The sequence below is a fragment of the Monodelphis domestica genome, chromosome 4 (genome assembly GCF_027887165.1).
Source record: "Monodelphis domestica isolate mMonDom1 chromosome 4, mMonDom1.pri, whole genome shotgun sequence".
NCBI classification, from domain to species: Eukaryota; Metazoa; Chordata; class Mammalia; order Didelphimorphia; family Didelphidae; genus Monodelphis; species Monodelphis domestica.
In genome coordinates this window covers 282,224,165-282,237,309 of record NC_077230.1, presented here as the reverse complement: position 1 = coordinate 282,237,309, position 13,145 = coordinate 282,224,165, and the positions used below count along the sequence as shown (strand labels likewise).

Genomic DNA, 13,145 nt, shown 5'->3' with positions numbered 1-13,145 from the left:
TAGTGATAATGCTTTTTCTACTATTTTCTTCACCCTTTATAGAATCAAAGATGGTTCTAGAGGTAGCGCTATTCACATTGTTCTTTTCTGTAACAATCTGTAAAAGGAATAGAGGGGGAAAGGGCTAGATGGTCAAGTAAAACCCTTTTTTTGGCTTTGATTCTGCCCAAGGACAGCACAGGCTACCCAGGAGTGCAGACTGCATGAGACATCGTGCGGATCATAACTTCTAAGCCACCAGAAAGCAGCTAGGGGATACAGGATCAGAAAGAGTTGAGTTCAAATTCTACCTCAGACACTAACTGTGTGACCCTGGGCAAATTACTCAACCTCTTTTTGCTTCCAGTTTCATCAACTGTAAAGTGGGGATAATATAATAGCAGCTCCCTCCCAGAATTGTTATTGGAAGGATCAAATGAGATAATATTTGTAAAGCACTTAGCACAGTGCCTATCACATAGTAGTTGCTATATAAATGTATATTCCTTTCCTTTCCTGTGTGTCATTAGCATATGACATTTATACTGGCCTTCCCTGAATTTCCTAATCTCCCTCTTTCTATCTGAGACTCCTTCTGTTTCCTATCTCTCTTATTGTCTGCTTACAACTCAGTCTCATCCTCTTACACAGACCTACCAAATTCCTCTGAAAAAGCCTAAGGATACCCAGGATAGTCTTTTTTTATTTTTGATCCCAAATTCTTAGTTTGCATCAGACACTATTATTTCTCAGCTCCCCACCCCTCACCCAATTCGCCTAAGCCATGGGCCTGTGTGACAAAATGAGACAATGTATTATATTAGAATGATTCCTAGGGCTATGGATTGGAATCTTGACTCTGAAACTTCTTGTGAATTAATTGCATCATTTCCTGGTTCTGGATCTCAGGATTCTTCCCTTTTAAATGGGAAGGTGAGGCTTTGAAGAATTCTTCCAACTTTAAGTTCTGTGACATGGAAAGGTTTTGTGTGTCCATGGGCTGCAGGATATTTCCAAGAACCTCGTATACCATGATCGTTCAGACATCAGGATTGTTATCTGCTTATTGAGTCCAAGGACTATCGAGAACTTCCAGGGCTCTATCCACTGACAGAATTGTACCTGAACCAAAATTGCTGATGGCCAGTTATGTTTTTAAAGCTCTTCTGGCCTGGGGCCTACAGAGGCAGTTTGGTTCAGTAGGAAAACTATTGGTTCTTGAACTTCAATCCCCAGCCCTATAACTTAACTAGTTGCAGCAGGTGGGTGGTACAGTGGATAGAGCACTAGACCTGAAAGTCAGGAAGCCCTGAATTCAAATCTGAACTCAGGTACTTACTAGTCATATGACTCTGGGCAAGGCATTTAGCCAATGTCCTTAACTGAAAATTGGGGGTAGTAATAACACCCACTTCCCAGGGTTGTTGTGAGAATCAAATGAGATGATACGTGCCAAGTGCTTTGCTAGGTTTAAAGCACGATACCAATGCCAGGTGTTACTACTACTTGTGGGATGTGGGTGAATCCTTAACTTCTCCAAGCCTCTCTTTCCATACCTATAAAATAAAGGTATTGGACTGAATAGCCAATAAGGTCCCTTCCAACTTTAAATTCATCATTTTATATTAATTTATAACCTTTCCCAGCAGTTCTGTATTCCAAACTTTTAACTGCTCTTAGACTTAGGAATTACACATAGAATAAGGGGTTCTTAACCTTTTTTCTCAACCCCTTTGCCAATTCCTGGACATTTTCTCAGAATAATATTTGTTACCTATATTTATAACTTAAAGAAATGTTAAATTTCAGTTGAAGATGAGTAAAAATAGATTTAATGTTTCCCCATCCATGTGTCTAGGCTTCCTGAAATCTATCCACAAACTCCTTGGGGGTTCTGTGGATCCTGGGTTCTGAACCCTTCACATAGAGTATCAAGATTAAAACTCCAGTATCCCTCACCTCTTCCCCCTAAAAGCATGGACACAGTAATGTCCCCCTTTCCTTCAAAGAATCCTCTCCCTTGAAGCAGAGGTCTAGCACCAGGGACTTGCCTTTCTCTTGCCCCCAATCAGTGCTTGTTTCAGTCTGTAGGACCCTGTAACCCTGTGGGTGTTTTCCAAAGGGATCTCAGGCCTAGACCTTTCTCAAGGTAATATTTGACTTTCTATTAGGTTACACTGGCTTTGGCTGCCTTTAAGAGGGACTAGAGTGGTGCATCTTGCCATCCTTGAGGCTTCACTCAGGTTGTGCTTTCCTTTTCTGGGGGAAAAGAATTTTACTTGACACCATGCCTGCCCCAGCTGGTCTTAGCACAGGCAGGATCTTGCCTTCTATAGTCATACACAGGTTGGGTCCTAACAGTTTCTCCTAGTATCTGAGCAGCAGCCCTGCTTGACCTCGCCCTCCCCCTTCCTGGGTGTCACACATTCTGCATTGACTCAGGGATAAAGAGATTCTGTCTATCTGTCCTGTCACATTCTGGCTGTCTACACTTGGATACCCGATCAGGATTCCAGCAGAAGGTCTGAAATAGGTGGGGATGGAGAGTGTATACATAGAATTTGTGTGTTTGTGTGAGTGTGTGTGTGTGTGTGTGAGAGAGAGAGAGACAGAGAGAGAGAGAGAGAGAGAGAGAGAATGTGTTCATGCACACTCATATAGGCCTTTCTATTGTTTCCAAAAGGCCCTGAATTGGAGATTCTTAAGAGCTTTAAGACAACCACAAAGCTAATTTATGAGAAATATTTCTTGCTGGATCAAAACTCTGATAGATGTACTTTTTTAAACTGCAAGGAAATCTAAAACTATTATTTTTTTTGGAAACTACCCAAATAGGAATTCTCTCCATAACCACAGATGGATGACCCATTTGTAACAACAGCCTTAAAGAATTTCCTGGGACTCTGAGAGATTATTGACCTCCCCAGGATCATACAACTAGTATGAATAAAAAAACAGGACTTGAACTCAAGTCTTTCAACTTTGAGCACTATACCATGATACTGTTTATTATAATTACCAGCACATGTAACTCTTTTATTCACAATAACCTTATAGGATAGGCAGTGCAAGTATTATTATGCCCATTTACAGTTAAGGAAACTGAGGTTCAAAGAGAAGTGACCTGTCCAGGATCATGAACTAATATTAAAAGATGGCAGTTAAAAATATCCCATCTTTAACATTATTAAAGTTAAAAATATTTGCCCATGCTTTAAAAAATATTATCTTGACTTATGAATACAATAATTCTGATGTGTAGAAGCTATTTATTGTACCCATTTTACAGATGGGGAAACTGAAGTAGACTAAAGGTAAGTGAAATATCAAAGGTTATACACCTAGTAATCATCTGAAGCTGAATTTGTACCCAGATCTTTTTTATTTTTTACTCTAATCTTCTATTTTAGTATCAGTTCTAACAAAGAAGAATGACAAAGGATAGGCAAATTAGGAGTTGAGTGCCTTGGCCAAGATCACGTAGCTAGGAAATATCTGATTTGAACCCAGGACCTCCTGACTCTAGGTCTAACACTCTGTGTCCACTCTGCTACCTAGCTACCCCCAAACTCAGGTTTTCCAAACTCTATTCCCAGTGGTTTATCCGGTGGTCTATCTACCTGCATAGTATCAATAATGGAATGAGAATCCTTGACTTTAAGACCAGTGCTCTCTCCATTAATCGTCCTTCCATCTGAATAGTGACTGCTGGTAAACTCCTTAAATGGTCCTGGTTAGTGCTCAGGATAGAAAGACTTGGAAAAGGACTGAATTGCTTAAGGAAGTATGAGCATAATGGAAAGAATTCAGTGGATTTCAAGTCTAAAGATATGTGTTCAAATCCTTTCTCTATTACTGGCTTGGGTGCATGATCTCAATCAAATCACTTGGCTCTCCAGGCCTCAGTGTATGTACCTACAATTGGAGAGAATAAGTTTTACAATACATACCTCCCAGAGTTGTGTGAGATTCAAATGAGACATGTGAAATACAAGTTTTTTCTTCAGTCCTCTTCTCCCACCTCCTTCTTCAGTACTAAATCCCTTCCCAAATGCAGCCAGAGTCCTCTCAACTAAATAAGCCTGCCCCTTCCATCAGCAGCCCATGCTTCTGACCTTTCTCACCTTCCTTCACAGATATCAGATATTAACAGGCATTTTCCAGGACGAGTATCCTTAATGAGGAGTAATTTTGGCATTATGGCAAATTATTGGGGGGGAAATATTTTGGTAGACCTTTCAGCATCCTTCATATGACACCGTGTAAGAGGTTGCCTATTCTGCTTACGTACAGGAGTGGTCATTTGTATGTTTTACAAATACTGTCTTACTTGATCCTCATAACAACTCTGAGGGAGTTGCTATTATTATCCCCATTTTAGAGATGATGAAACAAAGGTTCAGAGGGGTTAAGTGTTTTTCCCAGTATCACGCAGCTAATAGTATCTGGTGTAGGATTGCAATTTAATTGTTCTTGACTGGCCTGAGCAACTCTGAAAATATTCGAATTTGGCCAACTTTCAGAATCCACAGACATGAAAAAGTAGAATTGTGCTTTCTGAGCACACCTCAAAAACATCCCACATTCTCTTTCTTTGACTTCCTAGAACTTATCAGGTGTTCTGAAAGATGACTTCAATTATTTCCGTGCAATAAATTTTCAGAAGATTTTTCCAGGAGTATTTGGTGGCATAAACTCTGCAGAGTTAAATCAGATAGCTAATTAATAAATATGTATTGTTGAACACTATTAACCTAGGACAGTGATGGCTAGCCCTTTAAGGACCATGTGATATGCCATGCCCCCCCCCACACACACACACCTTACCCCACACAGGGGAGGGAGAAAGAGCTCCCTTTGGGCTTCTGGTCGGAGAGTTGGGTGATATGAGAAATGTCCTCAGGTGCATATAGAGATGGGGAGGGGAGTGGCCTGAGTGCTCTGCTCCCCTCTGGCTCTGCCACCCATGAACCACCCACCTCCCCCTCTATGCACTCCCATTGGGCTGCTGGGCATAGGGGCAGGGGAATGTGAAAAAAAATGTCATCAGGTGTGGTGGAGAGGGAGAGGGGAGCAGCCCCACCAGAGTCCTTCTGCCTTTCTAGTAATAAACTGGGGGGGGGGGAGGGGCGGGTTGGGGTTGGTGCACATGCCCACAGAAAGTGCTTTACATGCCATCTTGGGCACCCATGCCACAGATTTTCCATCACTGACCTAGGGTTATAGTAAATGGTGATGTGGTAGTGGAGTACTTTATAAGGTCTGATTTCAGGGTGCTCACAGACTTAGTTGGGGAGATGGTATTTACAACATCATTGGCAATTGGGAGGTAGCTAGGTGGCATATTGGATAGAATGGATTTGGGATTAGGGATAACTGAGTTTGTATCCTGCCTCAGATACTAACTAGCTATTTTTCTCAGTTAGTTGTTCTCAGATTATAAAGATAAAATGAGATAAAATTTGTAAGTTGCCTTGCAAATATTGAAGCACTATATAAAAGCTAGCTATTATTTGTTGTTACACTAACCATTACCAGAGTTTTTATTTACAACGAACCTGTGAATTAAGTAGTACAAGTATTATGATCCCCACTTTATAAATGAGGAAATAATCTTTGAGAGATAATGGGTCACATGTCTAGTAAGAGGAAAAGTTGATAGTCTCACTATAACCCTCATATCCTTTTTCTAAATCTCACAGATATCACATGGAACAATGAGTAATCAGGGACAATGTCAAACACTTAGTGCTACCTAATAAATTCTGTTTTCGGGAGAAGAAAGCTGTGTAGGACAGTGCACAGAGTGCTGGACCTAAAGTCCAAGAAACTCATCTTCCTGGTTTCAGACCCTAGCTGTGACCCCAGGGCAAGTCACTTAGCCTTTTGTCACTAAATGACTGAATGAATGAAATGAAAATGACTGGACAACAACAAAATATTTGAAAGAAAATACCTACCATGAAGTTAAGAGACAAAGGTTTGGCGTAAAGCTTTTGAATACATCATAGTCAGCCCTGTGTAGGAGGCAGTGTGGTACTATGGGAAGTGCATTGACTGGTTCTGGAAACAGAGGATCTTGTTCAAATTGGACCTCTGATATTTATTGCCAGTGTGACCTTAGAAAATCATTTAGCCTTCCTGGGACTGTTTCCTTATCTATAAAGTGAAGCCTTTGGGCTAGCTGGGCTCTGATGTCCCTTCCAGCCCTGGATGCATGATCCCATTTATCCACCTCCCTCCCATCCTTCTGATGGTTTTTCTGATGATCTGTATTTCATCCACTCCATGTTGGCCAGTCCATCTTGATCTGAAGCTACCCTGGGAGAATCCATTTCTGCCTTTTTTAGCCACCAGGTGGCAGTACAGGATAAGCTGTAGTTATTTACCTAGTTTCCATCATTCTAGACAATTGCTGCTGAAAAGAGGTAGAAGCTAGTGGCTGTCCCAATGGAAACTCATTTATTTGGTAATTTACAAAGAGAAGTCCTATCCCAAATGATTGTTAGGTAACCGAGAATTTAAACGGCATTGGCTGGAAACTTCAGACTGTACTATTGAGTGATGTGATGTCCGATGACTCAGGAAGCCTGTAATTCTCCCCTTCTTGTAGTCTCAACAACTTAGAGGCTAAGCAGGGTCAGCCTTCACAACACCCTCCTGGTCATGCTTCAGCCGGCATTCCCCCCAGTGAGCAGAGTGTACAGCCAGCAGTAGGTTGCCCCTGTGACCTCCCTCCTAGCTCTGTGGCTGATTCACTCCAAAAGGTTTTAGCCGAAGAAATCAGAGCTGGGACAATTTGGTTATCAACCAGAAACTAGATGAGAGGATGTCATCCCAGCTGGAGAGATGAAATGCTAGTTTCCTCAGTGCTGCCTGTGACTTCATTGGTCCTTTTCTGAAGACCACTTTGGTCTGCAGCTCCTTCTCATCCCTCATGATCCTACGGTGCTGGCTTGTCCTCCTAGTGATAAGAGTCAGAGATGCCATTTGCTATTTATTGCTGTGATCTGGGATCCCGCAATCTGTGAATTCTCTGGTTCTTACAATGGTAATATTGGGGAAAATAGTTTCATCTGGGTTCAACTATTTTAATGCCTACCAAAATGAGGCTGATATTTCAGAGAATAGTAAACTTCAAGGGCTATTTAGATATTGCCAAGTCCAATTTCCTCATTTTATAAATGAGTAAATTATGGTCCTAAAGAAGTGATGTTTATTACCTAAAGTCCTTTGGGAGATGGTGGCAAAATGGGCTTATTGATAATTAATAACTACTCATTTTCATTTAATATTGTAAGGTTTGCAGGCCTCCTTGCCCATAGTTCTATGAAGTAAGTAATGCCAGTAAGCCAGGGGTCCTGATCCCCATTCCTTCCTTTTTTCTATTGTATCACATGTCTGTTTGGTGGGGAAATGGTAGAGGAAGTGTGCCTTTATTTAGAACAGCCTGTGACATCAAAATAGGCTGGGATTGTTTACATGGAATTCTGCTTAGAGGCTTGGGGTTGAACCGAAAGACCCTTTGAATATCTCTACTCCTCCTCACAATAAAATTTGGGAGGGGAATGGAGTAAATGGCCTCTAAGGCACCTTCTGGGTCTAGATCTACTGGGATATCATCTTGTGACAATGTCTTCAGACTTTTATCAGCCCTTGTCAGGACAAGTATTTGGAACCTTCCTTGACCTCCTGTTTATTTCAATTGAACTTTTTTTTTTTTTTTGTAGAGCATCTATAGAAAATCTTCCCTAGGCTATGCTCATTTGTCGCAATGAGATGAGACCATGGGACAGGGCCCATGTATGTACAAATAATTCCTTCTCTTTAATCTATCCCCCAAACCCCACATCCCTGCCCCCAGCCTGCTTCTTCCCTTCCTTCCACCCTGAGATGGTAACTTTGTGCCCTGGGCAGAGCATGGAGGTCTCCCAGTGAGGTAAAGTCACTAGGAACAAAGAGGCCCCTGGTTGCCAAGGTGACCATTAAATTGCTGCCATAGCCCCTCCCTTGTCTCTTCGACCTCCTCCCAGTGTTCCTACTCTGAGGACTGCTCCCCCTCTCCCTGCCCTTTCCCCTCAACTGGACTCAATTTTCTCCTGACTGGGTGGCCTCTTTAATTAGCTTTCTCCCCACTCCGCCTCCTTCACCCCCAAGGTGCTGGGAAAGGAGAGGGCCGAATGGCTACCTGGCGAATGAGAATGAGCAGAACTGGCTGTTCACACGGAGCTGAGAGCTAGCCTGGGGGAAAGGAAAGTGGTGAAGTTGGGACTTTAGACAGCCCTGGGGCCTCCGAAGGGATGGAAGGCAGGTGGCTCAATACAGAGAGTTTGCTTTTGAAATATATGCCCAAAGGTGCTGTCCTACTCAAAGGATATTCTACCATAGCTACATATTAATCCTTAAATCACATCTTTCTCCATATTAATTCTCCTGTGTATGCTAGAGGAAAAGAAGAGAGAAATTGAGGCATGGAATGCAAATCTCATTCATCGTACCTAAAACCTACATTAGTGTTTAATTTGGCTTCGCTTTGAAGATTGGGATTAACAAGGTAGAGTTGAAGACCTAAAAAGGTTATTCTTTAGATTATTCTCTATTTATTCTTTATCTCCATGTAGTTAAATCCTTAGGATTCATTTGACTGCCTCTTTCCAGCTCATTCCCATCCCACCCCCAACTTCCACCCCTATTCATCCACCCAAATAAATATACTAATCAGTTTTCAGTCAATTCTAGGATGATTTGGGGACTCTTGAAGCTATTCCTAGTAGTGCCTTGTCAAAACTGTCACTTGGAAATAGAAATGTAAAGGTGGTTTCAAAGATAGAGAGAAGGGAATGATTATCTGATTCTTTGTCCAAGCATATGCACAGGACTCTGAGATCATAGAATTTTTAACTGGAAAAGATCATTGAGGTCATTAATAATATCATTTGGCTTATAATGAAACTTAACCACCCCCAAAATTAAGAGACTTACCTGAGCTCACTCAAGTAATAGATGGAAGGTGCAAAAGACTTCTTTCTTTCTTAGGTCAGGAATACCTATTTTCTGAAAAGGATTTTTTTTTTCAATTGATAGAGTCATCAATTTATATCTAGAAAGGAATAAGGAACATCTTGTCCAACACTCCACTTCACAGATAAGAAAAGTGAGTCATAGTGACTTGACCAGGATCACACAAGTAGAGCTTAGATTTTGATCCAGGTCCTCTGACTTCAAATTTCATGCTTTTAAAATTCCAAAACCTATCTCTTTTAACTATATAAGCATTGATTGACTGATTGATTGATTTGTGTATTCATTCAGTCATCTGAATATTTCCCCTCAGAACTCTTTAGACTGGTTCCCAAAAGTTTTGGTATACATTGCCTCTTTTTTTGTCATTGTCTTTGATGAAATTTCTGTTCTTTGTATAACTTGTTCTTTGATCCTGAAATTCTTTAGGATTAAGTTATTTAAGCCAATTAATTTTTATCTTTTTTTCCAAAGCTCCATATTTGAGTAAAATTCGTATTGATTTGTGATGAGTAAAGGATTTATTTGATATTTCTGCTTTTATGCATTTATTTGGAAGATTCATATGCTCTAGTACATAGCAAATCTTTCATAAAGGTGCCATGCACAGCTGAGAAAGATATACAATGCTTTCGGTTCCTATTCAGTAATAGAGCTCTATCATATCTAATTCTTCTAAAATTTTCCTTAGGTCCTTGACATCTTTCTTGTTTATCCTTTGGTTAAATTTGTCAAAGTCTGAAAGGTATACCCAAAGAGTCCCCTATTATTAGAATCTTACTATCTATTTCTATATGAAATTCAATTAACTTTTCCTCTAAGTACTTAAATGCTATGCCATTCTATGCATATATATTAAGAATTGATATTAATTCATTGTCTATGTGCCTTTAAAAACAATGTGGTTTCTCCTTTCAATCAACTATTTTATTGGTGCTTTATTTGACATCATGATTGTAACCTACTAACCCTATTTCTCCATATTTGTATATTATCTCAAGCCCCATTTACATGAAAAAAATAAACTCTACTCCCTCTTCTCTTTTTCTTCTCTAGGGTATTTTTTCTTCCCTTTTCTTTTTTTCTCTTAAGATCAGTAAAATATAACAATAATACTCCTAGGTTCTCGGTCTTATTTACTTTACTCCCTTTGTGACTTTTGAAGACATTATGGTTCTAACATTACAGTTATTTCTTCTCCCTCTGTTAGAAAACAAATACCTCATCATTATATAGTCCCTTCCAACTGCTCAAATGTATTTATCTTTCTATGTATCTCTTTACTCTTATGTTTGCAATCCAAAGTATATACTTAGCTCTGATCTCTTCATTAGAAATATATGGAAGTCTCCTATTTCATTAAAGTTCTATCCCCTCATCCCTATAAGATTACACTCATCTTTGCCAGATAGATTATTCTTGGTTATAAACCTTTTCCTTTTGCCTCCTGGAATATCATATTCCAAACTTTCCTGCTCTTTCTAATTGTGGTTGCCATGTCTTGTGTCATCCTATCTGGTTTCTTTGTACCTGGTATTTTATTTCTGGCCATCTGCACTATTTTGTCTTTGATTTGCCTTTATATTTTAGCTATGATGTTCTTGAGTTTTTATTTTGAGGTTTCAGGAATCAACTGATGGAATCTTTCTATTTTCAGTTTGCCCTCTATTTCTAATAGGGTTAACCAGTTTTAATCCATGAATTCTATAAATATGCTATCTGGATTTTTATGGTTGAAGTTTTCAGGTAGACTGATTTTTATTTTATTATTCCTTGACTTATTATATAGGTCAAATGTTTTTAATAGAAGCCATCTTATATTTTCTGATTTTTGTCAGTCTTTTGATTTTCCCCCTAATATTTCTTGTTGCCTTATAGAGCCATTAATTTCTTTCTAGTACAAAAAAACTTCAAGAAGCTATTTGAACAAGGTTTTGCACTACTTTTGCTAAACTGTTTGTTTTGCTAGATCTTTACTCTAGAGCTCTAATTGCATTTATGTAATTACTTTTTAACTCTTGCATCACATCTTCCAGGAATTCCAGTAGAATTTTTGGCAAATCCATGATTTTCTTTTCATCTTTGCTTATATATGTTGTAAAGTTATTCTCTTCCAAGTGCGTGCCTTGGGTATCCTTGGTTCCATAATGTAGAGTTTGCCTCTGTATGTGTGTGTCTGTTTTTAATTGATGATCTAAAAAATGTTTTTCTATTTGCTTATTTTCTAGCCTTTTTTCCTGAATTGGGATGTTGTGTTAAGGCCAGGTTCTTGCATTTTTGGAAGGAATGATAAAGTCTTTTTTGATACTTTATATAAGGCCTAGGTATTGAGTATTTCATTATATAGTAAGGTTCTCAAAGTATAATCCTGAAGGTGGCACCCCAATCTGTCCTTCTATAAAGAGCCTGAGGAACAAAATGTTCTTTATGTTCACTCCCATACTTCCCTAATGATGATAGCTAGCATTTACCTAGTGCTTTAAGGTTCACAAATCCCTTTATGAATTTTAACTAATTTTGTCTTCACAATAACTTTGGAGATGTGGGCTATTATTTTCTCCATTTTATAGATGAGGAAACTGAGGCAAATAGAGGTTAAATGACTTGCCTAGGGTCACATAGGTAGGAAATGACTGTGGCCCTCTTCAACCTTAAGTCTTCCTGACTCTGGATTCAAGATTCTGGATTATCTACCATGTCCTAAAACTCAGAGCCCTGGACTCTTCCAACAAACACACTTGCAGGTTTGGCACAAAGGTGGTTCCAACTCTTGGCATTGCTTTTGGTAATTTCTGTTACTCAACAATCCTCCCTCCTCTAATGCCCCAAGTTTGGGGGAAAGGGCTGGAGCTGATATGACAGTACTCCATCTGTCAGAAGCACCTCCTGAAATAAAAGTATGACTCATTTGTGATTCCTCTGCTTTTGTTTGACTTTTGGTCTTTTCTGTGCCATGGTCTTTCTTGGGAGCTGGCAAAAACATTAGCTGCTGGCAGCTACCTTCTTCCCTAGGATTTATAATGTGCCCCAGATATGAAGCGTAGCCCAGCCACATCTATTCTCTTCCAAAGTATGATCCAAGTCCATAGACATGTGTGGATTTTATGTTTTGTGGATTATCCACTGTTTTTAAATTCTGAATTAGTCACCAATCAGAACACTCTATCTTACCTTCCCTGGCTGCTAGAATACCCTTAGGCTAATTCCAAGAAGACCTATGCTTTAGTCAGAATGGGAAATCCCTGTGGGGGAACTTTTTGCCAGAAGATTGAAACACATCTATGACTTAGTAGATGTGTCCTAGGGAATTCTTGAGACACAGAGATGAAGCAACTAGTGATTATCAGAGATGGGATTTGAACCAGATCTTTCTTACTCAAAGCCTAGTACTCTTTGCCATCACTTCATGCTTTCACTGGTATATATTTACATAGTTTAATTTAATATATGTTAGCCTAAGCAAAATATAATTAGGAAAATAAACTTGAAACATCACATTCCAAGTACTTTAAAACTTTAAAATATCTGCAATCCCACTAAAAAATTCATCTTTGCTTTCTCATCTGGTGAAGTTCGTATATACATCTTTCTGTCAATCCCACATAAATAATCTACCCAATACACCAGAGGCTGACCTCTGAGTCCTTTAATATTTCATAGATACTTCCATAAACTCCAAGTACTGACATCTATCCCTCCCTCTCCATACATGATGTTACTAGTGTGGGAAGAAAAAAGGAAGTGGAAGAGAGAGAAAGTGGCATAGAGGGAGATAGAAAGAGGAGATAAATAAAGAGACACACAGACAGACAGACAGAGATGATCTCTGTCCCCTACTTGTCTTAAATAAGAATTATCCAAACTGGAACTCTTCTACTACTTTTCTAAGCAAGTGCTGAAATGTGTCCTGCTATCAAAAGTAGTTTATTTAGAAAACCTTTGACCAATTAAAATTCACACCTGATTTTTTTTCCCAAAGATCACGGGGTTATATAAAAACAATTCTGTTTACACGTTTTGAAAAACTAATAATTTCTTGACTGATTGAAGTGTTGGTGAGGGGAGAGCAACCTAATCTCTTACATCAGTATCAGTATATTTGTTGGAACTCATCATTCACTCAATGGAGTGAATGATTTTAGATC

At 39.3% G+C, this 13,145-nt stretch overlaps 1 protein-coding gene and 1 long non-coding RNA gene across 4 annotated transcripts in view; one reads left to right on the top strand and one right to left on the bottom strand.

Moving 5' to 3' along the window:
* The window catches only part of SNX19 (sorting nexin 19), a 115,998-nt gene that overhangs the window by 27,501 nt on the left and 75,352 nt on the right, over positions 1–13,145 (top strand). The gene's annotated exons all lie outside the window — the stretch shown is intronic.
* LOC103099941 (uncharacterized) lies at positions 6,419–7,893 on the bottom strand. Its single transcript, XR_008911364.1, has 2 exons — positions 7,203–7,893; positions 6,419–6,943 (listed from the first exon to the last, which is right to left on the bottom strand). It is a non-coding gene; the product is annotated as an uncharacterized LOC103099941 (long non-coding RNA).